This window comes from Dama dama, chromosome 31, assembly GCF_033118175.1.
Source record: "Dama dama isolate Ldn47 chromosome 31, ASM3311817v1, whole genome shotgun sequence".
Classification (NCBI taxonomy): Eukaryota; Metazoa; Chordata; class Mammalia; order Artiodactyla; family Cervidae; genus Dama; species Dama dama.
Genome location: NC_083711.1, coordinates 10,584,981 through 10,608,389, shown reverse-complemented (window position 1 = coordinate 10,608,389; position 23,409 = coordinate 10,584,981). Strand labels below are relative to the sequence as shown.

The window sequence follows — 23,409 nt, the reverse complement described above, 5'->3', positions numbered from 1 at the left end:
TTTTCTCTTGTTCCTATTAATAACGCTTCTCTGTGGGATTTTGTCATCAATTCCATTACACTTAGCCCATTTCCCGCAACTGGTACCACCAGCCCCTGAGTTCTGTTGGGGCATCTACCATACCCGCCACACCCATCCATGCCTGAATCCCATGAGCCTGTCACTAAGACACATAGCAGGTGCTGAGAAGAACTGTTGACTGGAAAATGCATTTTGAACATTCAACCAAGCATTCAACCAAGATTGTGACAAATTTCAAGACAAAGACTCATAAAAGTCCCTTGGGAATTCCCTGGCAATCCGGTGGTTAAGACTCCACACTTCCAACGTAGGGAACACGAGTTCAATCCCTGATTGGGGAACCAAGATCCCACACACTGAGTGGCGTGGCCAAAAAGTGGAAGAGAAAAAAAGACTCGTGAAAGTCCCTGGACCACAGAAAGAAATCACAAGAGCATTCACTCAATCAACCATGTCCAAATCTATGCATGGACTATCAAACAAAAACTAGAGAAAGGAGACATCTCAAGTCAGAGAGATCCATCTCTTTAGAAAAGGGGAGCTCACCACCTCCGAACAGACTGCACGCAGGCTCATGGCCCCTCAGGGCTCAAAGGCCCACCAGTCACAGCACGTGGAAGGGGAAACATGAGAAAAGATGATATCCAAGAGCCCAAACGTGTTTTAAGACATGAAACACTAGAAGAAACCATTTTTAAAGTCAAAATTCATCCTCAGCAATTTCTAAAATCAAAACGCCTCCCTAGTATGGAAAACCCCACACAACCATACTACTCAGGACTGAAATCCCGGACTGCGTCACACCAGATAAAAGCTCAAACTGAAGGGCTTCCCTGGTCATCCAGTGGCTAAGAGTCCAGGGTCCCAATGCAACAGGCCAAGATTCAATCCCTGGGGATCAGGGAACTAGATCCCACAGGCCACAACTAAGACTTGGCACTGCCAAATAAATAAATATTTTAAAATTTATTTAAATAAATTTAACTAACTTAATTTAAAATTTTAAAAAATTCAAATGCAACTACAAGGCATTTCAGAAGGCCCTCCATCTTACATTTGTAAATGCAGACGTTTACAAAATGTCTACTCAAGGCTGACATTTTGCAGACGAATTTCCCACATCCTGCATTTACCACATTCAAAAGTATTCTTGGTCCTTCACACCCACTACCACGTGTGACTTAAAAAGAGAACCAGAGAGGAAGCCAGGTGGATAAACAGGCAGGGGTCACCTGAACCAAGGTGAAGAATTTCAGCCTGATTTCAATCTACAGCAGTAGAGGAGGCTGGCAGTTTGAGTTTAAATGCCAACTTGAGGTGTTCTTTTTTTTTTTTTTGAGGTGTTCTTGAAAAGACAGAAATATTTAACATTCGGATATGCTTTTTCTGCTTTCTTTTAAACCATAAAGTCCCAGTGAAAAAATAATCCATGTACAATGTATCCAATTACTTGGAAAAAGGAGGCAAGCACTCCCATGTTCCCTTGATCTAGCAACAAAATGGTGGGTTTTCCCATTTTGGTTAATTTCTCCACTGCTCAAAATTATTTCCAGATCCAATCTCTTCTTTAGTTTCCATTTTCATCCTATATGAAACCCCCTACTCCTGGAGAGAAAAGAAAGAAAAGAAAACACAACCAGAAGATAACACAATACTTTAAACACCAAAATCATAAAATCCAGCTGTAGCATCTGAGTCTAAAAAAAATGTCTAAATAAATAATGCAGTAATATGAAGCTAAAAGTTGAACCTTGATACATAATACCTCTATTATAGGTCTGTATAGTCAAAGCTATGGTTTTTCCAGTAGTCATGCACAGATATGAGAGTTGGACCATAAAGAAGGCTGAGTGCCGAAGAATTGATGCTTTCCAACTGTGGTGTTGAAGAAGACTCTTGAGAGTCCCTTGTACTGCAAGGAGATCCAACCAGTCAATCCTAAAGGAAATCAACCCTGAATATTCTTCGGAAGGACTGATGCTGAAACTCCAATACTTTGGCCACATGATGCAAAGAGCCGACTCATTAGAAAAGACCCTGATGCTGGGAAGGATTGAGGCCAGGAGGAGAAGAGGACTCAACAGAGGATGAGATGGTTGGATCGCATCACCGACTCTATGGACATGAGTTTGAGCAAGCTCTGAGAGATGGTGAAGAACAGGCAAGCCTGGTGTGCTGCAGTCCATGGGGTCGCAAAGAGTTGGACCCGACTGAGCAGTTGAACAACAATGTAGACAGAAACTTCTGTACATCACAAGGACCCCCAAGGATATAACGTGCTGCCCCAAGCAACTGGCTCGCCTAATGTCCAAGAGATAGGGAGTGCTCAGGTAAAGAAGATTTGGGTCTCTTCACTTCTAGCCCAGTGTTCTTTTCATATTTTACTGAATAAACACTAGCAAATAATAATGATAATCATTTTGCTTAAATACAAATGATTGAGCTTATTTACCTCTCTCACCTAATTTTTTTTAAAAATTAAAATGACCATTCATTTTTAAGGGCCCAAAGAGAAAACTCACTAGACCCTAGCAGGAGATTATCTTTAGCAATGTCAACAATGACACTGGAACTATCCAGAGAAAACCTTCGAACCACGACCAAGGAGCTGAGTAATGAAACTCCCACATTCACATTCACGCTATTTACGCGATAATTAGCGTCACCCTCCAAAGGACCTAAAACATCAGTAGGGTAGATCTGCTCATGACTAAATGGACACAAAACTAGATTCCTCTAAATACTGAAAAGAGTGGAGCAGAAACTAAATGACCATGTTGACTTCTGGCCACTGACTCTTAGAAAGAAACACTGAAGATGTACTGACTGTCCAGAAACACAGGAAAATCAGAATTGGGAAGAAGTACAGAGGCTCGGGAAGGTGGGCATGCAGGCTGCCCGCGCGCCCACCTGGACTTGCTGGGCACAGCTGGGTCCCTTTCTGTCTCTCTGCCTCATTTTCCTCACCTGTAAAGCTGGGCTTCCCTAGTAGCTCAGATACTAAAGAATCTGCCTGCAATGCAGGAGACCAGGTTCAGTCCCTGGGTCAGGAAGATCCCCTGAAGAAGGAAATGGCAACCCACTCCAGTATTCTTGCCTGGAGAATTCCACAGACAGAGGAGCCTGGTGGGCTAAAGTTCGTGGGGTCGCAAAAGATTCAGACACGACTGAGCAACTAACACACACACAAAACTGGGATGATAATAGTTCCCTGGGTTATTGGGCAGATTAAATGCAATAGTCCATGCTAAGCGTTTAAAACAGAGCCAGGCACGTGACGTTGCTGGTGGTCCACAAGTTATGACTCCACACTCCCAGGGCAGGGGCACTGGTTTCATCCCTGGGTGGGGAATTAAGATCCGGATGCAACGTGGCATGGCCAAAAATAAAACTGTGCCAGGCAGAGAAAAAATACTTAATGTGCATGTGGGCCAAGTCACTTCAGTTGAGCCCACCTCCTTGTGACCCTATGGACTGCAGCCCACCAGACTCCTCTGTCCATGGGATGCGTGGGTGGCCATTTCCTTCTCCAAGGGATCCTCCCAACCCAGGGATCAAACCCAGGTCTCCTGCATTACAAACAGATTCTTTTACCCTCTGAGCCAACAGGGAAGTTGGGAATTGTATAAATGCATTAGAAAAATAAATAACAACAGTTATAACCTAGGGGCTGGAACAGGAAAAGCTTTCAATCAACCCTTGTGGCTTTTGCCTTTTCCACTCGGATTGAACTCCATGTTTGGTTTTCATGCAGGCAACTGTAATTACCTCCAGTCTTCCTTCTAAAACTAAAACCACGAAGATCTGTCAACCCTTGATTTTTCTTCCAGGCGTGATTCTGCGGCCTCATGCCCTCCCTGTCTGGGGGGATCTTTGTTACCACGCTTCCCGTTTCCATCAAAGCCTTCAGTCCTCACCACACCGATTGATGCTGTTTGACCAGCAAAGAGTCCCACAGATGACAGGGCCCCGACTGCTCCATCTGGACTCCCCTGGGATTTCAGAGACTTTCACCTGCACCTCTAGCAAAAGATAACCCAGGTCTCTGGAATGAACTGTGTTCCTAGTCTGAAAGTAATTAGCTGCAATCCTCTCTCTCTTGTCAGCACCCCATTCCCACCCCACTCCATTCCCATTCTCATAATAAAACGGAACTCCACTGAGCATCAATTAGGAGCAGAGGGGAAATCCTGTGCTTCACTGGTTTCTTCCCAAATTAAACACACTTAGGTAAACCTGCCTCGGCTGTGGGCCAGCCTGCACGTGGATCAGGCACCCAGCGCTTCCGGAGTTCAGCTTTTGTTTACCCACTGTGAAGTGGGTACTTCCCAGCCCGCCTCTCCTCCCATGGAGACTAGTGGCAACCACCCAGACCCCCCACCCAGGCAACCAAATGTGACATCAAAGGCGCCCCCGGAGTGGCCATCTGCCCCTGCCACGCCAATGTTTCTGCAATGTGGGCAGCAGAGGGACAGGACGACCACAGAGCCCAGGGCGTCCGGCTCCAACAAACCCACGGCAGGACACCCCAGGCCATGTGAGCTCCCCAACAGGACAGTGGGGAGAAGGCCCTCCGTCTGGCTGCAGAGGCTTGTTCTTCCTAAAAAGATGGCTGCAACTACCTTCTTAATGGTTGCCTTTTTTTTTTTAATTGGCAGATAATCGCTTTACAATACTGTGCTGGTTTCTGCCACACAGCAACATGAATCAGTCTGCAGTGTTTGACTTTATTTCCTGATGGTATGCAAGAAATGAGCTGGATATGTCTCACCTGTGGGCAGGCAGCTAAAAATAAAATCGGCTCCCTAATTTTGCAGTAATTTTGTGATATTTTTCAAATATTACGCATCCTGCCAAAAAGTTCCACTTCAGTATGGTATCTCATGCCGTGCTGTCGTTACCAGACTCATGAACGGTGAGGTGCTAAGGGGAATTGGCTAAGGCAGAAATGAAGAGATCAGACACGAACCCGGGAGTTTCAGAATTCTAGAATCCTCATCTAAACGCCTCTGCTTTTATCGAGAATGGCAGGTCAAGATGCACGGGAGCAGCCATGGATGTAAAAGCCAGATAAAGCACAGTTCAAGTCCAGGGTCACCATGCCAGGGTGAGTTTGGTGAAGTCACGTGGGTGCCATCAGCAGGACTTGGTCAGGATGCCACTTCCGAGGAGGTGCTGAGGTTTGATCACAGTCTGTGTTGAGAGCAATGAGCAGAAAGCAAGCTTGCACACAGCACGTGGTCAATGTGTGTGGACCCTTCTCTGCAGCATCTTCAGTTCCAGCCCCGCCCTCTCTCTGGGACCTTGAGGTGAGACACACCCAGGAGGCAAAGCATGTCTGAGTCTCTTTGCCAAAGAGGAGGGGTCACCGTGAACAGTGGGGCTGACCACCAGCTTAACTCAGCACACAAACTCTACTGAAGCACGTCATTATTATCTTTCAAATGCGTGCTTTCACCTACCATTTTCATGAAGTCTGTCAAACCACATCCCAAGAATTGGAAGAGAGACCGCATTATTCATCACATAAATCTGCTTCCATTCCCCCGGGGGGGGGGGGGAAGACGGCTAACCACCGTGCTTGAAGCCAAGAGATGATCCATCCACCCTGTGATTCAGCTTCAACAGCTGCAGCAAGAAAATGCAACACGAGCTCACCCAAAAGCGGGCTGACGAGTTTTAGATTTGCCCCCTCACTCATCTTATTTTTTTCAAGTCTGTTCCTTGACCTCGACTTCCCTTCATTCATAGAACCGGGAAACAACCGTGGCATCTCTCTGACAGCATGGGCCAGGTTACGATGCATCCCGAAAGAATCAGATCACCAAACGCTCACTCTGTGCTTCCAAGCACCATCGCAACACTCAGGGATTTACAGTTGAGTTGGGAGGAAAAAAGATTAAAAGGCAACATCTGACTAGTAATATGGGGCTCTGAAGCGGGGAAAATGACTCGGGGCTGGAAGAGACCGGAAAGGCAGCAAGGAGGAGGTGGGCTGACACTGATTCCAAAAGACAGCTGGAGGGAAGGTCACTGGAGGGGGAGACGGAACAGACACACGCCCGGAGGCAGGACTCGGTAAGGCTGCTCAGAGGTCAGCTGGGCCGATTAGCCACTCATCAAACAAGGATTTACACAACAGTCTGTGGCAGTCTGGAGAAGGCAATGGCACCCCACTCCAGTACTCTTGCCTGGAAAATCCCATGGATGGTGGAGCCTGGTAGGCTACATTCCATGGGGTCGCGAAGAGTTGGACACGACTGAGCGACTTCACTTCCACTTTTCACTTTCCTGCATTGGAGAAGGCAATGGCAACCCACTCCAGTGTTCTTGCCTGGAGAATCCCAGGGACGGGGGAGCCTGGTGGGCTGCCGTCTATGGGGTCGCACAGAGTCGGACACGACGGAAGCGACTTAGCAGCAGCTGTGGCAGTCACCATAACCCACGATGAGGCAAATATACAGAAGAGGACGACCAGCCCTACCTTGGAGAGACACACGGGAGCCTTCAGGGAATCAGGCAACTGCGGTTCAAATCCTCACTCCTCCATTTCCTAACGCTGTCGCTTGGAACAAGTTCCTAAACCCAGCCAGAGATGAGAACTCACGTTTAAGTTACTTAGTGGAAGCAGTTTCACAGAAAACCAGTTGGGGAGTGGGAGAAAGAGGCCTCCAGAGCTCTCTGGAGACAGGACAGGGAAAACCTCAAGAGTCTGCCTGAAATACCCACACCCGGCTCTGGCTAAGGATGGCCTCAAGGGACAAGGCCTCCATGGTCAAAGGGGAATCGAGCCTCAAGGCCGGCTCACCAACAAAGAGAAGGGACTGCTGGCTTGTGGGGTGAAAGCATGTGGGGGAAGCTGATATGCACAAAAGACAACGTGGATCCAAACAGATGGGACAGAGCACAAACAGCATGTGCTACAGGGGGTTCGATGTGGTTTTTATTATTGTTGTTTATATTATTTTACCCCTTAATAAAAAGCCAGCAACCCAATTATGACAATGCAATGGGATTCAAAAGAGAGCAAGAGGTCTGTAGGCTGCCCTGTGCGAAGGCTGCCAGTCTGGATTCAGGTGTGGTCAGGAGAACAGGTAGGACAGGAAGAACAGGTCATAGCAAGACCTGCAGAGGAGAGCCCGAGATGCTGGTGGGAAGTAAACTGCAGGGATCAGGAGGCAAGAGCGCGTAGCCATTGCAAAAGAAGAGACAGAACGACCAGAGGATCCAGCAATCGCGCATCTGGGTGTTTACCCAAAATAAACGGGGGCAGGATCTCAGAGAGACAGAAGCCGTCCCATGTTCACTGCAGCATTACTCACACTAGCCAAGATGGGGACGCCGCCCAAAGGTCCAACAATGGAGGAAGGGGTGGGGAAGGCAGTATACACCACACACACAAATATCACTCAGCCTTAAAAAAGAAGGCAATCCTCATATGCAACAGCATGGATGAACCCTAAGAACACTGTGCTATGTGAGACAAGCCAGTCCCAGAAAGACAGATGCTGCATGCTTCCACTTACATGAGGTTATCTAAAATAGTGAAACTCATCATGAAAGCAAAGGCTAGAATGGGGGTGGCCAGGGGCTGGAGGGAGGGAGGATGAGGAGGTGCAAATCCACGGGTATTAAATTTCAGGTATGCCAGATGAGCAAGTTCTAGAGACTCACTGTAAAATACCACACCTACTGCTAATACTGTTCTGTACACTTAAAAATCTGATCAGAGGGTAGACTGCATGCTGTGTTCTTATTACAGTAAAAAAAAAAAAAGTTTTTTTTTTTTAATTGCAGGGCTCATGCCTCAGGAAGCATCGGTGATTCAACCTCTCCATCAAGCTGGAGATCCCTTATTTGTTCAGATCCTGGATCAACTGGCATAGGACCCAAATCTGATCACTGTTAAACAGTAGAGCATTACATCACCTGCTAACCAGGCTTCAGCGGCCACACTGATGGGAGGAAAGCAAGCTGGTCTGCTTGCTGTTTCTTATGTTCCCCAACCCGGGATCGAACCCAAGCCCCTGCCATGGAAGCATGGAGTCTTAACCCCTGGACCGCCAGGGAAGTCCCTGGAGGAAGGCAAGCGTGGAAAGAATAACTATACGTGTATAGTTAGAAAGCCCCTTTTGGTCTAAATCATCCTCGCCCAGAGACGTTAAGTGGGAGATGTTGCTCAGGGCAGAGGACACTGTCCCCACACAGCAGAGGAACTTTAGAGCCACGAGTCCCCTTTTCCTGGACTTCCTAGAAGAGTCTCAGGCCACACACGGGAGGCAGGAAAGCTGTCTGCTCCGCAGATTTCTTTTCTCCAAGTGCCTGTAAACCAGACACTTTTCCCCCTGGATCCTTCCAGCAGGAAGCCCCTTGCCTCTCAAGCGATGATGGGACCCCATCTGGGCACAGCAGTGAAAGCCACATGAAGCACCCCACTGCAACCAAACCTACTTCCCAGTTCAGGAGAAGATTCAACCTCCCTGTTCCAAGGAACCTGATCTCACGTACAACAGTCCCAGAAAAAGCCCATCTGCTACCAAGCTTTCCCCACTGATATCCAAATCGATTCTTTCTTCCCCTTTTCTGGTGTCACGAGGGCAGGCAAAGGAAAAGTCAGGAAAACAAAGGTAGGAAGGTTAACCCAGAAAGTCTTTAAAATGATGTAATCTGAAAATCAATGGGAACCTTCTTCCTCACAACTCAAGGTGGAAGGAATCAGTGCAAATGTATGGAGGCTCCCAAAGGGCAGACCCACCCAGCTCACAGTGGCCCTGACTTGGGGTGCTCCCCCACCACCTCCTCATCAAGCCCAAAAGACTGGCCTGTCCATGTGGACAACCCAAGAAGAAAGGGCCCCTAAGTGGCCCAGACAGTAAAGAATCTGCCTGCAGTGCAGGAGACCCAGGTTCAACCCCTGGGTCAGGAAGATCCCTTGGAGAAGGAAATGGCAAACCACTCCAGGATTCTTGCCTGAAGAATCCCGTGGACAGAGGACCCTGGCGAGCTACATTCCAGGGGTCCTTGAATCGCAAAGAGTAGGATACGACTGAGTGATTAACCCTTTCACTTTCAAGCATCAGAAAGTTCCCAGGAAATCCATTTCGAAGTCTCAGTTTCTGAGCAGGTAGAATCAGAACCCCTCTTCTCATCAAAACAGTCACAGATAATGAAACTTCTATCGTCCTGAATAGGAGGATTGACGGATCCTAAGACAAGAAGGACTTTAAAAGCTTGCCTCCTCATGTCCCAGCCTTCTGCAAACACTCCACTTACCCCCATCCCAAACAGGAGAGGCTTCTCAAGATCTCCAAATGTGCCATCCGCAGGGGCAGCTCATGTCCTAGGTGAGAGGCTAGAACCCAGAGCCATCACACCCCATGGGACCAGCCCTCCTGCTTCTGGCTTCAGGTCTAGAGGGGTGGGACTCAGTCCACTGTGGTTCTACCCACAAGAGAAGAAACAGGAAAGCAATAGGTTTTGTGCTCACCCTTCATATTCCTCTAGAGGTTACGAGATCCTCCTCGGAAACCTCACTGTGATAACTTAGGAAAAGTACTTCATATGCTGTAGACAGGCTTCCCCCATAGCTCAGTCGGTAAAGAATCTTCCTGCAATGCAGGAGACTCGGGTTCGATTTCTGGGTTGGGAAGATCCCTTGGAGAAGGAAATAGCAACCCACTCCAGTATCCTTGCCTGAAGAATCCCATTGGCAGAGGAGCCTGGCAGGCTACAGTCCATGGGGTCGCAAGAGTCAGACACGACTTGGAAACTAAACCACCACCACCACCATGTTATAGGTACTCAATAAATCAGTATTTAGTATTCATAATCTAACAAGCAATTTGTATTTGAATAATCAAAGAAGCATTTGCGTGTATGCTAAGTTGCTTCAGTTGTGTCCAACTCTGTGCGACACTATGGATTGTAGCCCACCAGGCCCCTCTGTCCATGGGATTCTCCAGGCAAGAATACCGGAGTGGGTTGCCATGCCCTCCCCCAGATCTTCCCAACCCAGGGGTTGAACCTTCATTTCATACGTCTCCTGCACTGGCAGCCGGATTCTTTACCACTAGCACCACCTTAGCTTACCAGGCCCTCATGCCACCATGGCTTCATACAAAGCACTCTGGCCATGGTTATTCTTGCCTACCAAAATCTCATAATTTATGAAAGCCCAAATTGTCAAACACTAGAGGAAACGAGTCCAAGGTACCGCATGAGGCGCTAGGACCTAGCTCAAGATCTTACAAATCCATCCAGAACCATTAAAAAAGACAGCTTTCCAAAAGTGATGACCTCTCACCCTCAAGTTTCACCAATGAATAGTATGCTAATACTTTGTTTTCAAGCAAAGGAATCAAAATAAACTAGGGAAGCAGAGCTGCAAAACACTTAAGAAGACTATGGGCCCTCTTGTTCTCCGTTCTCATAAAAACACCAGCTAAAACAAACAGCAGCTCCGGTGCTATTACTAAGCCCTCGGGGTCATAGCAGACAGGCCAGGTCAAGGGCAGCTGGTTAGTCAATCTGCTGACTTGGAAAATAACCCCATGGCGAAGGCCAATTCACTCCACAAAATGTAAACCAAGACTCGCTCCTTGGGCAGAATAGCAAATGATGCTGGCACCACACCATAAAGCCTTTCTCCTGCTCACAATCCTTCCCCATGCCCAGCTCAGCCCCCATTGCAACACTGAATGCCTAAATAAATCTTAACTAATTATGCCACAGATTCTCCCAGGATCTATTCAGAGGAGAAACCCCAGGAAGAACAAACAGCTTGAGTTTGAAGACGTCAATAATGCTATAGTCCTTTGTGCAGGAATATTACCCAACCAACCTCCTCCACCCTTTGCTCTTCATTTCCCTTCTTGGTTAAGAGGTCAGCAGTAGCATTCAACGATCCATATCTCCCCGCAAAGCATGAACAAACTCCAAGCCCGGGAAGAAGACGCTCAGAAAATGCGGTGGAAATACGAAATCAACGTGGCTATCAACCCCAAGCATCTCCCAGCTAAATTCTGTGGTAACTAAAGTTAACAAACTTTGCCTTCAAAGGAGCAACCCCACTGCCTTACATCCCAAGTTTTGAGCTTTGTACCCTGTGTGTGCTCAGCCACTTCAGTCGTGTCCGACTCTTTGTGATCCCATGGACTGTAGCCCGCCAGGCTCCTCTGTCCATGGGATTCTCCAGGCAAGAATACTGGAGTGCATTGCCATTTCCTTCTCCAGAGGATCTGCCCAACCCAAGGATCAAACCCAGGTCTCCTGCACTGCAGGCAGATTCTTTACCATCTGAGCCACCAGGGAAGCCCCGATGTGGACCCTGAAGACAGCCCAAAAAAACAAATAAAGAAAGGGAGGGAATTAGAAGAGAGCAGTGAGACTCTCAAGGGGGTGAAATGAACTGAAGGAAAATATACAATAATTCCAGGAAGCTGTCGATGGTGAGAGTTGCACAACAATGCGTGTGTACTTACTGCCTCTGAACAGTACGCACGCGGGTGTGTGTGTGTGTGTGTGTGTGTGTATGCGTGTGTATGCGTGTGTGTGTGTGTGTGTGTGTGTGTGCGCGCACGCGCACGCTAAGTTGCTTCAGTTGTGTCTGACTCTCTGCGACCCTTAGGGATTATAGCTTGCCAGGTTCCCTTATCCGTGGGATTCTCCAGGGAACAATACTGGAGTGAGCTGCCATGTCCTCCTCCAGGGAATCTTCCTGACCTAACGATAGAACCAGAGTCTCTTCTGTCTCCTGCATTGGCAGGAGGGTTCTTTACCACGAGTGCCACCTTATAGTATTAATATCAGGAAATGTGGTGGAAATACAAAATCAATGTAGTGTTCATCAGCCCCAACCATCTCCCACCATATTAAAATAGTATGTTTTAGGCTATGCCACTTTTTCCACAATTAAAAAAAAATTTTTTTCATTAAAAAAAAAGGGGAGGGGGGAAATGTACAGTCAGTTTACCATCAATTCAGTGGGATAATTTGAAAATATGGAAAGGGACCCTGGTAATTCCACTTGCCCGGAATTAAAAAAACAAACAAATGCTAGAAGCAGGTTTTTTTCATGCTGCTGCAGTGCCCTTCCACATTTCTGGAGGGAGGCACTGAGAGAGCTGTGACCTTGGACGAGCGTAGCGGAGGAAAGCACTCCATGGACCACAGTTTACTGTCTACTTGTGCCAAACCACGAGGCAGGCACCTGACATGAAAACTCAGAGAAAGCTCACTAAGGCCCCCCAGAGTAGTTTCCATTACCTGTCTCACAGTAGGGGACCCAAGGCTCAGAGAGGTTAGGCAACCTTCCCCGGGCCACACAGCTACACCTGACAGCAGGAATTCAAACCCAGCTCTTTCTGACTCCAAAGTCATTGTTCTTACACCACCACCACATACTCAGAAGGATTTTCTGAGGAAACTCTAAAATGCCAAGGCTCATGCATTAAATATGAACCAAACTGAAACTCTTCCTCAGTCATTACAACAAATTTGCTCTGTCTCAGTACAAAGTAAACTTGTATTGTTAAGTGGGTTGAAACCACCTTCAATTCACTTTAAATTATCAGTAAGTCTGATGATTTCTAGTAAGATGTTTCCAAAACAATTTCACAGGGTGTGTCCCAGTGAATATGCAAAACCCCCGTTACAACAATTTGCTCCAACAGGTATGATACTCAAGAACACAAGGAAAACTGGAAAACAGTACGTCAGAGACATAAATACACAGTATCTTCCTCCATACAACTAGGAGACTCAGTTATTTAGTTTCAAAGGCTCTTGAAATCTTTTTTGACAGAGTTCCACAGGGCACAATTTTTTAAATACATGTAAACTTACAAGAAGTTGTGTTTGTCTATACTTCATTTAAAATATAAACAAAAATAAAATAATATATAAACAAAACCAAAGTTAGGTCTTTCAAAAATGAATAAAACTGATAATACATTAGCAAGGTTGATCAAAAAGAAAAAAGGCACAAATAACCAATTCCAGAAATGAAACAGGAAATGCTTCTACAGATGCTATACTCTTGAAAAATATTATGAAAGGATAGTATGTGTAACTTTATATCAATAAGTTTAAGATGAAATGGGAAAATCCCTATTAAAAAGAAAACAAAACTAATTACTAAAAACAAGATTATCTTAATAGCCTTACTTCTACAGAATAAACTGAACTTGCAATAATAAAAAAATAAAATCCAAGGACTTTCTTGGTGGTCCAAGCGTTAAGACTCCACAATACCAATGAAAGAGGGGCAGGTTCAATCCCTGGTCATATAACTGAGATCCCACACGCCCTGCAGCGCAGCCAAACAATATAAACAAATAAATAAATAAGACAAAACTCAAATATCCAGAGCCCATCCAGGTTACTTATGAGCGAGGTACAGAGACCACAAGAAAACAGCGATACAGATAAACACCTGCAAGGTCATATAGCATAATTAACACAGGTTTCAAACAGCTTCATGATGATGTCCCCAGGCAGTCCCATGTGACAGTGTCTAGAAACCTTTCTGAATAACATATTCCCCCTTCCCTAGCTGAGGATGACTGTTCCATAAAACTCCATAAACCAGGGTCTATTAGTCAGTTTTAGCAGCACCATCACGAGATCGAGTCTGGTTGTCTTTCCTGTTGAGTAAGTCACTGAAGGCTCCTTGGCGGGGTAGGAGGCATCAGCGTCAAGTTCATCCCCACGTGCATGCTCTTTCTGGAGCCCACAACAAGCTGGGACGCCGGGCTCCCGCAGCCCAGACCATGCCTTCTGTTGCTTCTCCCTGGCACGTGTGCATGCTCGTGCTCAGCAGCTAAGTCACGACTGACTCTCTGCGACTCCATGGACTGTAGCCCTCTGCAGCCAGGCTCCTCTGTCCCTGGGATTCTCCAGGCAAGAATACTGGAGTGGGTTGCCATGTCCTCCTCCAGGGGAATCTTCTCCACCCAGGGATTGAACCCCAGGTCTCCTGCATTAGCAGGCAGATTCTTTACCACGGAGCCACCTAGGAAGCCCAGCATGTGTCTAGATTGGTTTAAAAGTAATTTCATTCTACTTCTGTATCATAAACTTCAAGCAAGCTAGAAGGCTAAGACTGTGGGCACAGCATCCCGTCCCCCAAGCCCCAAAGTTCAGATGGAAGGTGGGCTGGGGAAGTCAGGCTGGTCCATTCTGGCTTTAGAAGAACGACAGAATCGGCCACTAACATCGGCCAGTCACACCCACCCCAGAACTCGGAGAAGCCCTTACAAAATAAAACTCGGTTTTCTACAAATATAATAAGATCCACACATTCATTCGCCTTCGCTTCTGGCTCAGAGAGTAGGACAATTCTCTAAAAATTCTTACAAAAGATCAGCTTACAACACACACACACCCCTCCCACTGGTCTGCACTAACCTGTTGATCAGATAGGAAATAGATGACACAGATAACAGTTAGCCCCCAGGCCTCCACCTAACGACCCTGCAGTGAGGACACACTGCACATGTCAAAAGAAAGCTCTTTGAGGGGCTCAAAATAAAACCTAAAGAATGCCCGCACTTGTCCAAGTTTATCCTCTGCTGAGACAAGTGTCTCTTGCAATCAACCCAACCTCCGTGCCACCCTCCACCCAAACTTCCTCTCCCCACCCCACCAGAAATCGACTTGGGCAATCAATCTAAAGACAAGTCAGCTGCCACAGAAAACTAACATTTTTCAAGAAAAAAAGTTCCACATAAATAAATAACACCTCAATAGCCAGAAACCCTGGAACTGTACTCACTCAATCAGACAGAATTAATGAGAAACGTAGACTTCCCAGGCTTCACTCCAGAATTCCCACCCAGGAGCCTGTTAGCACCACAGCTTCGGAATATTCCTTCGGAAGTTTTTGTCCCTTAAAATCCCGAGACTTTCAAGGGGTTCATTTTCAAAGACGTGGCCACGGAGCGCGCGGCAGGGCAGCCTGAGACACGGCGCATCTTTGGTGGATAACAGGATTCCCCAGTCTCCTTCCAGAACCCAGATTCAGTGAGATCCTTGGTTACAGAAAGGGCGCGCGCGGAAGCGGGTGGGGGATGAAGCGCTTTCAAAACCCCGAACCCCTTTCCCCAGGAAGCAGAACCCACTTGGGTGGTGTCCCCGGGCAGCCCCGGCGCAGCGCGGAGACGCGCCCCGCCGATCCCGGGCGCACAGGTCCCCGCGCGGCAGCTGCGGAGGCCGGGCTCCCGTCCGGCCTCTCGCCGCCCCAGGGCTGCTGGCCCACACCTCCCAACACAAAGAAATTTGCGGGTGAAAAGAACCGGGTTTGAAATGCAAGCTCACCGCCGCTCAGCGAGGCGCACATGCCGCTGGCGTCTTGCTTCCCATCTCTCAGAACTTCCAGTAACAGAAATGAGGAAGCAGCCAGCCTTCCCCGGGCTCCAGGCGGTGGGAGTGGGCGTTACCTTGAGAAGTTTCGTGCTGTGATGAGTCCGGTCATTTGGGTGTGTAGAAGAAGGCTTGTGGCTCCTCCCCGCACACCGTCGCCTCCCTCCTCTCCGCCTCCTCCGATTCAAGTCTGCCTTTAGTGTGCGCAACGCCGTGGACTCCCCAGCGCCCAGCTCCTGCATCCTTAGGGGAAATTTAATTCCTAACAGGTTTTACCCATTTTACAGACGAACCTGGTCGCCCTGCAAAAAGTCTATTTTTCGAAACCACGTGGCAAAAAAGCAGTGCCTCTTACCTGATTTAAGAGGCTATAAATCTTAAATAACTGCACAGTACCCGCTCTTCCCTGGCAGGAATATGGGTAGTTCAGCAAGTGGAAACCTAATTTCCTGAATATCTAGTTTAAAAGAGTGGAGGACAGGGGGAAAAAAAAAAAAAAAAAAACCCCACTTTCAGCTGCTTATTTTTCCTTTAAAGCCTATTAGAAAATATTTCAGGTATACAAAAATATACTTGAGAATAATATAATGAACCAGACAACTTAAAAAAATTAAAATTACCAATCTTGTTGAAGCCATCTGTAAACTCCTCCCTGAAATGCATCCCCCTGCCCCTCCTCTTTGAAATATAACTGCTGTAATTTGATTTCCCATGAGCAATTTCTATATCACAGTTTCCTAAAGGACACAAGCCAACAAATTTCACCTGAAAGCAGTCCAGTGGTATCTTTCAGCTGGGCTTGCTCTTGGTTCCCAAACAGAAGTTCGCTTAAATAAAACTTAAAAGGACCACACATGAAATGAAGCCTCAGGTGGCCAGTTCAAGAGAAGGAAAGAAACCACAGTATAAGAAAATAGGATATCTGGAATGACAAGCAAGAGGCCCTGTCTGAAAGAATTGAAGCATTCATGGATGAAATTGATAGATTAATAGCGTATTATCATTTTACAAGGTTAATAGCTGTGTCAAAAGCCAAGGATACTGACCCACGCTGCAAGAGACTTTTTTCAAACAAACAGGCTACAGAAATAGAAACACAACATTCCTCATTAAAGAGGTCCTAATTGCTCAAGTGCCTGTCAGAGATACAGGCTGGGAGCAATACTCAGAAAAGGGAACTTTCAAGATAATCATAAAAATCAAAATGGTAAAAACCACAATCCATTCAAAGCTGATTCAAAAATGAGGAAGAAGTAGATGCCTAGTCGATTTTTATATTCCCAGTACCTTGCTGAGAAGCTAGCATAAGTAAACATTTAAAGACTGTCTGATAAATGAATGAAGCAAACAACCAAACGAATGTTCAGTAAGACTTCTGAAGGAGCAGAATGAAAAAGGAAGGCAGTGGTCCTGGATAGGGGATAGTGGTTTCGGTCCTGGATTTGGATAATGGTCCTTAACAAAAGGTGACTTTGCCCTGAGGGGATATTTAGCATTGGAGACACAACTTGGGGGTGCGATTACATTTAAACAGGTGACAGGGATGCTGCTAAGCACCCCAAAATGCACAGGAAAGCCCCCTTCAACAAAGGGTTATCCAGCCCAAGAGACCAATAGTGGTGCTAGTGAGAGACCCTGACAGAGGTCTTGCTATCAACTGTTGCTTAACAGACATTCCATCTATGATCACCAACATTATAAAGAGACTCTCCTGGGACTTATGAAAATACAGAATAGCATTTCTCCTTCATTTTCATTGTGCAGCATTTGATGACTGATAGCCGTCCGTGTGAGCTCAGAAGAAGCTGGGCACTGGGGTCAGAATCAGGAAAAAAGTTTACCCATCTGGGGCACAGCCTCAGGTTCATGCAACTCACAAAACCAAATTCTGTTGAACTTGGATGAAGATAATCAAGAGAGGGTTGAGAGGAAGATAACAGAAAGCCAGCGTATCAGCTTGAGAATCATTGTATGGCTGGGCAAGGATCATCGGATGCAAAATGAAAGAGTTGTGAAAGATACACAGGGTCGGGCTTATCCTAGTCACATCAGTCATCTCTCTGTAGACAATCATTAGCTGTAGACACTTCACTGAGAACAGGAAGGATGTTTAATCTCATTACAGCTTATCGAAAAGCAAGTTACAAATCACTTACAGGAAAAAGAATGCAAGCATCACAAAGTCGACATCTTTCCTACAGGTTTTTCTGGTCTCATCATTACCTAAGAAGTATTGAATACTTCTTTTAACTAGGATGCTGTATTTTTTTTTCTTCTTTCTTGAATAAGAAAGAGATTTGTGGTTGTGGTTCAGAGGGGTGAGGAGTGTGTGCAAGGGGGCAGTGGGTTTGCTCATTTTGAATTCCCCTTAAAACCTACCGGATGGTAGGTTCTCAATAAATGGACGTGGGATTAAACTGAAGGAGTCCCCACTATACTACCCACCTCTCAGGCCAGAAAAGAGAGTCCCCTTTAGTTGCTTCTGGCAGAAATCCACAGGGCACCAGGGGGTTCAAGAGTCTGAATGATCTGACAGCACATAAAAGTCTGCTGACTGCATTCAGTAGCTGACAGATTGCCAAGGACCTGATGCGGGTGACAAGGGCCAGCCTAGACCAGGATCAGAACCCAAGCGTTCCCAAGCGGCGGCCACTGGCCTCACAGAGGGATGTCTCTTTGCACCAAAGCGCTTACTCCCATAACAGAAGAGTGCCAAGCTGTGGGTCCCCTCCACAAGCCACGTGACAGACTGACTAGGAGGACACTCGAGCCCTCCTTAAGGCACCAACTTCCGAACTGCAGCTTCTAACGCCACTCGTCTTGCTTTTAAAAATTCATATGAATTTAGGAAAAGAACAAGCAAGCACAGTTATGAGCCCTACCACAAGCAATGAACTCGGGCATCCACATGCAATACTTCTGTAACAGAGAAATACAACCAGTAGAGGGCACACAACTGGCTTTTGTTTTCACCAGTCATCTGCGATCAAGATAAACCTGGAGACGATATTAAATGAAACGAGTTACAAGAGTAATCCTCCACTACCACAAGTGGGAAAAAAGAAAGATTTACCTAAAAAACAGTTTGAAAAGAATCTCCAAGCCATCACACCCTTAAATGGTATTTATACTGCTTATGGATATTTTATACAAGAGCTAGCTAAACAGACAATTATAATTAATTAATTAACTAAATAATCAATAATACATGTTGGAAAACAACATTTAATATGTGGGGAAGAAAGCCAAAAAGGGTTAAAGGTCTCTCTTCTTTGTCAGCTGAATTTACACTCAGAAAAAACTAATTTTTTTTTAATTTTCCCCAAAGATTTTACTAGGTCTTTATCTTGCTATTTTGCTTATTAGACCTATAATAGCTGGCTTTTAAAATTCCTTTGAAATTGTGTTCTCAACGACACAAATGCCCTTCTTAAACAAGATTCTTCTAGATGAGCTGCTCAAGTGTCTTCAAAACCAACTTGCTCAGGAATCAAAGCAGCTTAACCCCAAATCATCATAATCAGCTGAGCTGAAAAGATCTGCAGAGTTGATATCAGTGCCTGCAGTGAGCCCTCCGCCACTCTCCCCAGTCTGCATCTGGAGCTAGGAAGGAGGACTAAGGAATCAGTGCTCACACCAACCTGCCATCACCTTTGTCACCCTGAATCAGCAACAAAGCTGGGGAGAAAGTGCTCCTTAAGGGAGGTGAAGCCCAACTGGGGTGTTAATTAACACCGTCAAATATTCTGAATCCAAATAAAACGATTCCCCAGCATAGGTAGTACGGATCTAAACACAGATCTGGTTAATCCTATGATGTCACTATGGAAATTCAGAAGCTTCTTCACAAATACATTTCGCAGTTGACTGCCGTCTGATTGCCAAAATCAATTTTTTATGTTTGAAACTGACTAAATATGGATCCATGTCACCCAGCCCGCTCGATGATCTGAGGATGCGTTCAGGGACACCGACATGTTTGAAAACCCTTGACTCAGCCCTGGACGAGCGAGGCCTTCCTTCTCTCTGAGAAGAAACCAAAGCCCACCCTTTCAATGTCTTGTCTTGTCTTGATGTGCAAGTGAAAGTGAAAATGTTAGTCGCTCAGTTGACTCTGTGTGACCCCAGGGACTGTAGCCCCCCCCAGGCTCCTCCGTCCATGGGACTCTCCAGGCAAGAATACTGGGGTGGGTTGCCATGCCCTCCTCCAGGGGATCTTCCCAACCCAGGGGTGGAATCCGGGTCTCCTGCATTGAAGACGGATTCTTTACCATCTGAGCCACCAGGGAAGCCCATGATGTGCAAAGCTCTCATTAAATTAGATTCGATAAAAGAATGTTTTATGACTTTACACTTTGCACCAACCAAACTTTGAGAGTCTTTCTTTCCTTTTACTCTCTTAAAGTGCTTATATTGTTGTTATTGTTTAGTGGCTAAATCATGTCCAACTCTTTTGCAACCCCATGGACCCACCAGGCTCCTCTGCCCATGGGGTTTCCCAGGTAAGAATACTCAAATGGGTTGCCATTTTCTTCCCCAGAGAAACTGTTAACATAGTTTTTACTATCTGAAAACTGAATGCAAAATCAATAAGCAGAAATAATCCTGAAAAATACAACATCTGCGGAAAGAGGCTGTGCAAACTGTAATAGCCTTTAAAGGCCACCTCCAGAATACACTGCAGTGACTGTGTGGCAAGTTCCTTGAAATCCAAAGGCTTCAATTTCCTCAACCATATAAATGATGGTGTTCAAATTAATTTTCTCTGACTTCCCAGCTCTAGCTTCCAATTATATGTTTCCATGACTTTAAAATTCCCATTGGCTTTCATTGCCCCAAATTACATTTCTTTACAGACCACTTTTATCTCACATGCCAAGGCTAAGAGTTTCAGGACTCAGTGGTGATTAACGTAACTGAACCCGGACTTGTAACTGCAAGGGTGATGGGGAGAGGGGAGGAAGGGTAGCCAGGGGACAGAGGTAACAAGGAAGACAGAGGAAGAGTCCATGAACTCTCAGCCCCTATTAGCTTCACCCACATGGAGCCCAATGCTGTCCTGCCCCCCCACACACACTGTGAGGCAGTTGGTTCCAAGGTCTCCAAGCGTCTTGCGCAAGAGATGCATGTGGTTCGTGGGGGTGAGAGCATCTGGGTTCTCACTGGTGTGGGATCTTTTAGGCATCTCTCTACTCGAGAGCAATAAACAATAACAGTTATTATTGGCACGAAGAGTCACATCACAGCTGAGTAACGAATGTACCAAGATAAGAAGTCAAGCTCTAATTTCAGTCGTGCTATCTTTCCAGAGAACATGCAGCCGTGATAACCTTACCATTCAGTATGATAGCCTCCTGCAAAAGCTGGGGCAGGGAGTGTTCTCACTGGGGAGGCCTCCTTTGCTCACAGGAGGTGCAAAAACAGGCAGTAAGAAGACCTAGTTCAAGTCCAGGCTCCGCCAACAACCAGTAAGTGACTTAAAGCAAACCCTCCAGTCTCTTCAGTAAACTGGGAAGTTGACACAGATGCCTTGGACAATGGGCGGGATGGGCTAATGGCTTTGTAGGAGCACATGCCTAATATTTTCCCTAAACGGTAAAGAGCAAAACACAGGCAAAGACATGTCAGTCAGGAAATAAGCCAAGACTGCGTCTCAAGCTGTTTTAGGGTTTAGAACGTTTTTGATGTTTTTCTGTTGATAATGTTATTTTGGTCGTGGATATAGATAGTACAGTTGGGACATGAGCTTCCCAGGTGACTCAGCGGTAAAGAATCGACCTGCCCATGCAGGAGACATGGGTTCGATCCCTGGGCAGGGAAGATACCCTGGAGAAGGGAATGGCAACCCACTCCAGTATTCCTGCCTGAGATATCCCACGGACAGAGGAGCCTGGCGGGCTGCAGTCCAGGGGGTTACAGAAGAATCAGACACGACTTAGTGACCAAACAACAACACAGCTGAGACTAGTCACATGCTGAATGAGAGAGTGGGGGCCCTTCCAAGACCCCAGGTCCACAGAGACCCCTCCTGAGCCCTTCCTATCAAGTCTCTATTATGAGGAAGCAACACGTCCCCTCATGAGGATCACCACAGTGAGTAACAGCAGCCTTTGGTGTTCACCAAGGACAGTCAATAAAATAGTATTAGGTTTTGTTTTTCATGGGGAAGAGTAGCTTTTAACTTTATTTTATATTACAGTAGAATGATATATGTCATTTCACACTTTCTGCATTACCCAGAACATATCCAGGTGAAGCTGGGTAGGAAGGACACACCTAGCACTTGAGTACAACCAGGAAGTGATGCATTTCAACACCTGACATCTGACAGTTCTCTGCTAGTGAAAGGAACACAATCAATTCAAATCAGGGGACTTGTAATGCCAGGAACTTGCTAATGGGAATCCGCTTGTTTCGCTTTCCTTTCCAAACACACAAGTATTGGATTTTATGTCTCTAAGACCACACGGGGCCATTTTCCCTAGACACAGATCCGAAAGGCAAAGATTACTTTCAATCAGGAAATGCAACAAGCTTATATATCAGAATAGTAAAAGGCCTGAGGTGAGGCAACAGACTCATGAAGAGTCACAGACCAATGTATACAAGAGCCAAAACAAGGGTGGCGATCTTTCAGGTCAGAAAGGTGAAGTGACCTGCTCAGGCTCACAGAATAAAATGACGGCAGATTCAGCCCAGAAGCCAGATTGACTGAAACCTGCTGTACGTTCCACCAATTCAGGTATTCCCTCCTTAAAATAATTCCCTAAAATAAACATTAAAGGCAGCATAAAAGTGAAAGTTGCTCAGCTGTACCCCACTCTGTGACCCCGTGGACTGTAGCCTGCCAGGCCCCTCTGTCCATGGGATTCTCCAAGCAAGAATACTGGAGTGTGTCGCCATTCCCTTCTCCAGAGGCTCTTCCCAACCCAGGGATGGAACCCAGGCCTCCCTCATTGCAGGCAGATTCTTTACTGTCTGAGCCATCAGGGAAGCCCGAGAATACTGGAGTGGGTAGCCGTTCCCTTCTCGAAGGGATCTTCCTGACCAGGAATCGAACCAGGGTCTCCCGCATTGCAGGTGGACTCTTTACCAGCTGAGCCACCAAGGAAAGCCAAAGGCGGCATATACATAAATAACTCTGTGCCCCAACACAGTGCAGAAGACATGTATAAATTAAAAATGATATGCATTGATCCCATCTACAGCTAATAGCAAAAAAAAAAAAATAACTGGATGCACAAGAAACTTCTTGGCTCAACTCCAGACAAGCAAACGAGAGGCTCAGAGGCCTGGGATGGAAGGATGCAATCAAGCCAGGATGGCTGGAGGCAGGCTGACTCACCAGCAGCCAGCATCCTCCCAAACAAACCACAGTGGTAAGCTTGGCAAGAAAACGGGGAAGCCTGGTAAAGACATGGGACACTCATACCTGCCCAAGGGTCAAGAGGGCACCCTGGTCAAAGACAAGGATCCCCCAATTTGAGAAGGCCTACTCCTAGAGTCCCAAGAAATTAAAATATATCTCCACAGATGATACAAAATGGCATCATTCCTAACTTGCACATGAATGTTCAATGCAGTATTATTCACAACAGGCAAAAAGTGAAAACAACCGAGGCGTCCATCAGCAAGTGAATGGATAGACAGGATGCTGTCTGATAAACACAGGGCAATATCACTCAGCCATTAAAAGGAATGGAGGATGATACTTGCTACAATACGGATGAACCTTGAAAATGTCATGCAACAGTGACAAGATCAAAGCCCACTCAGGTGAAATACCTAGACTAGGCAAACCCATGGATACAAAGAGGAGATCAGAGGTTACCAGGCACTGAAGAGCAGGGGATTTACTGCTGAATGGTTACAGTGTTTCTTGGAGGTGATGAAAAAGTTTGGGACATAGACAGTGACGGTCATTGTACAATCTTATCAATGTAATAACTGTTACTGAATTGTAATCACAAAACTGGTTTAAATGACAAGTATTATGTTACATTTTTTTAACCACTATTTGTTTTTAAG

At 46.2% G+C, this 23,409-nt stretch overlaps 1 protein-coding gene across 4 annotated transcripts in view; it reads right to left on the bottom strand.

Annotated features, from left to right (window-relative positions):
* The window catches only part of TIAM1 (TIAM Rac1 associated GEF 1), a 451,658-nt gene that overhangs the window by 217,525 nt on the left and 210,724 nt on the right, over positions 1-23,409 (bottom strand). The window contains exon 1 of one of the 4 annotated variants that reach the window (XM_061134346.1): positions 15,337-15,452. The exons of the other annotated variants lie outside the window; for them this stretch is intronic. The gene's annotated coding sequence lies outside the window, so the exon portion shown is untranslated. Of the gene's footprint in view, positions 1-15,336; positions 15,453-23,409 lie in introns of those variants that run through there. 4 annotated transcript variants of the gene reach the window in all.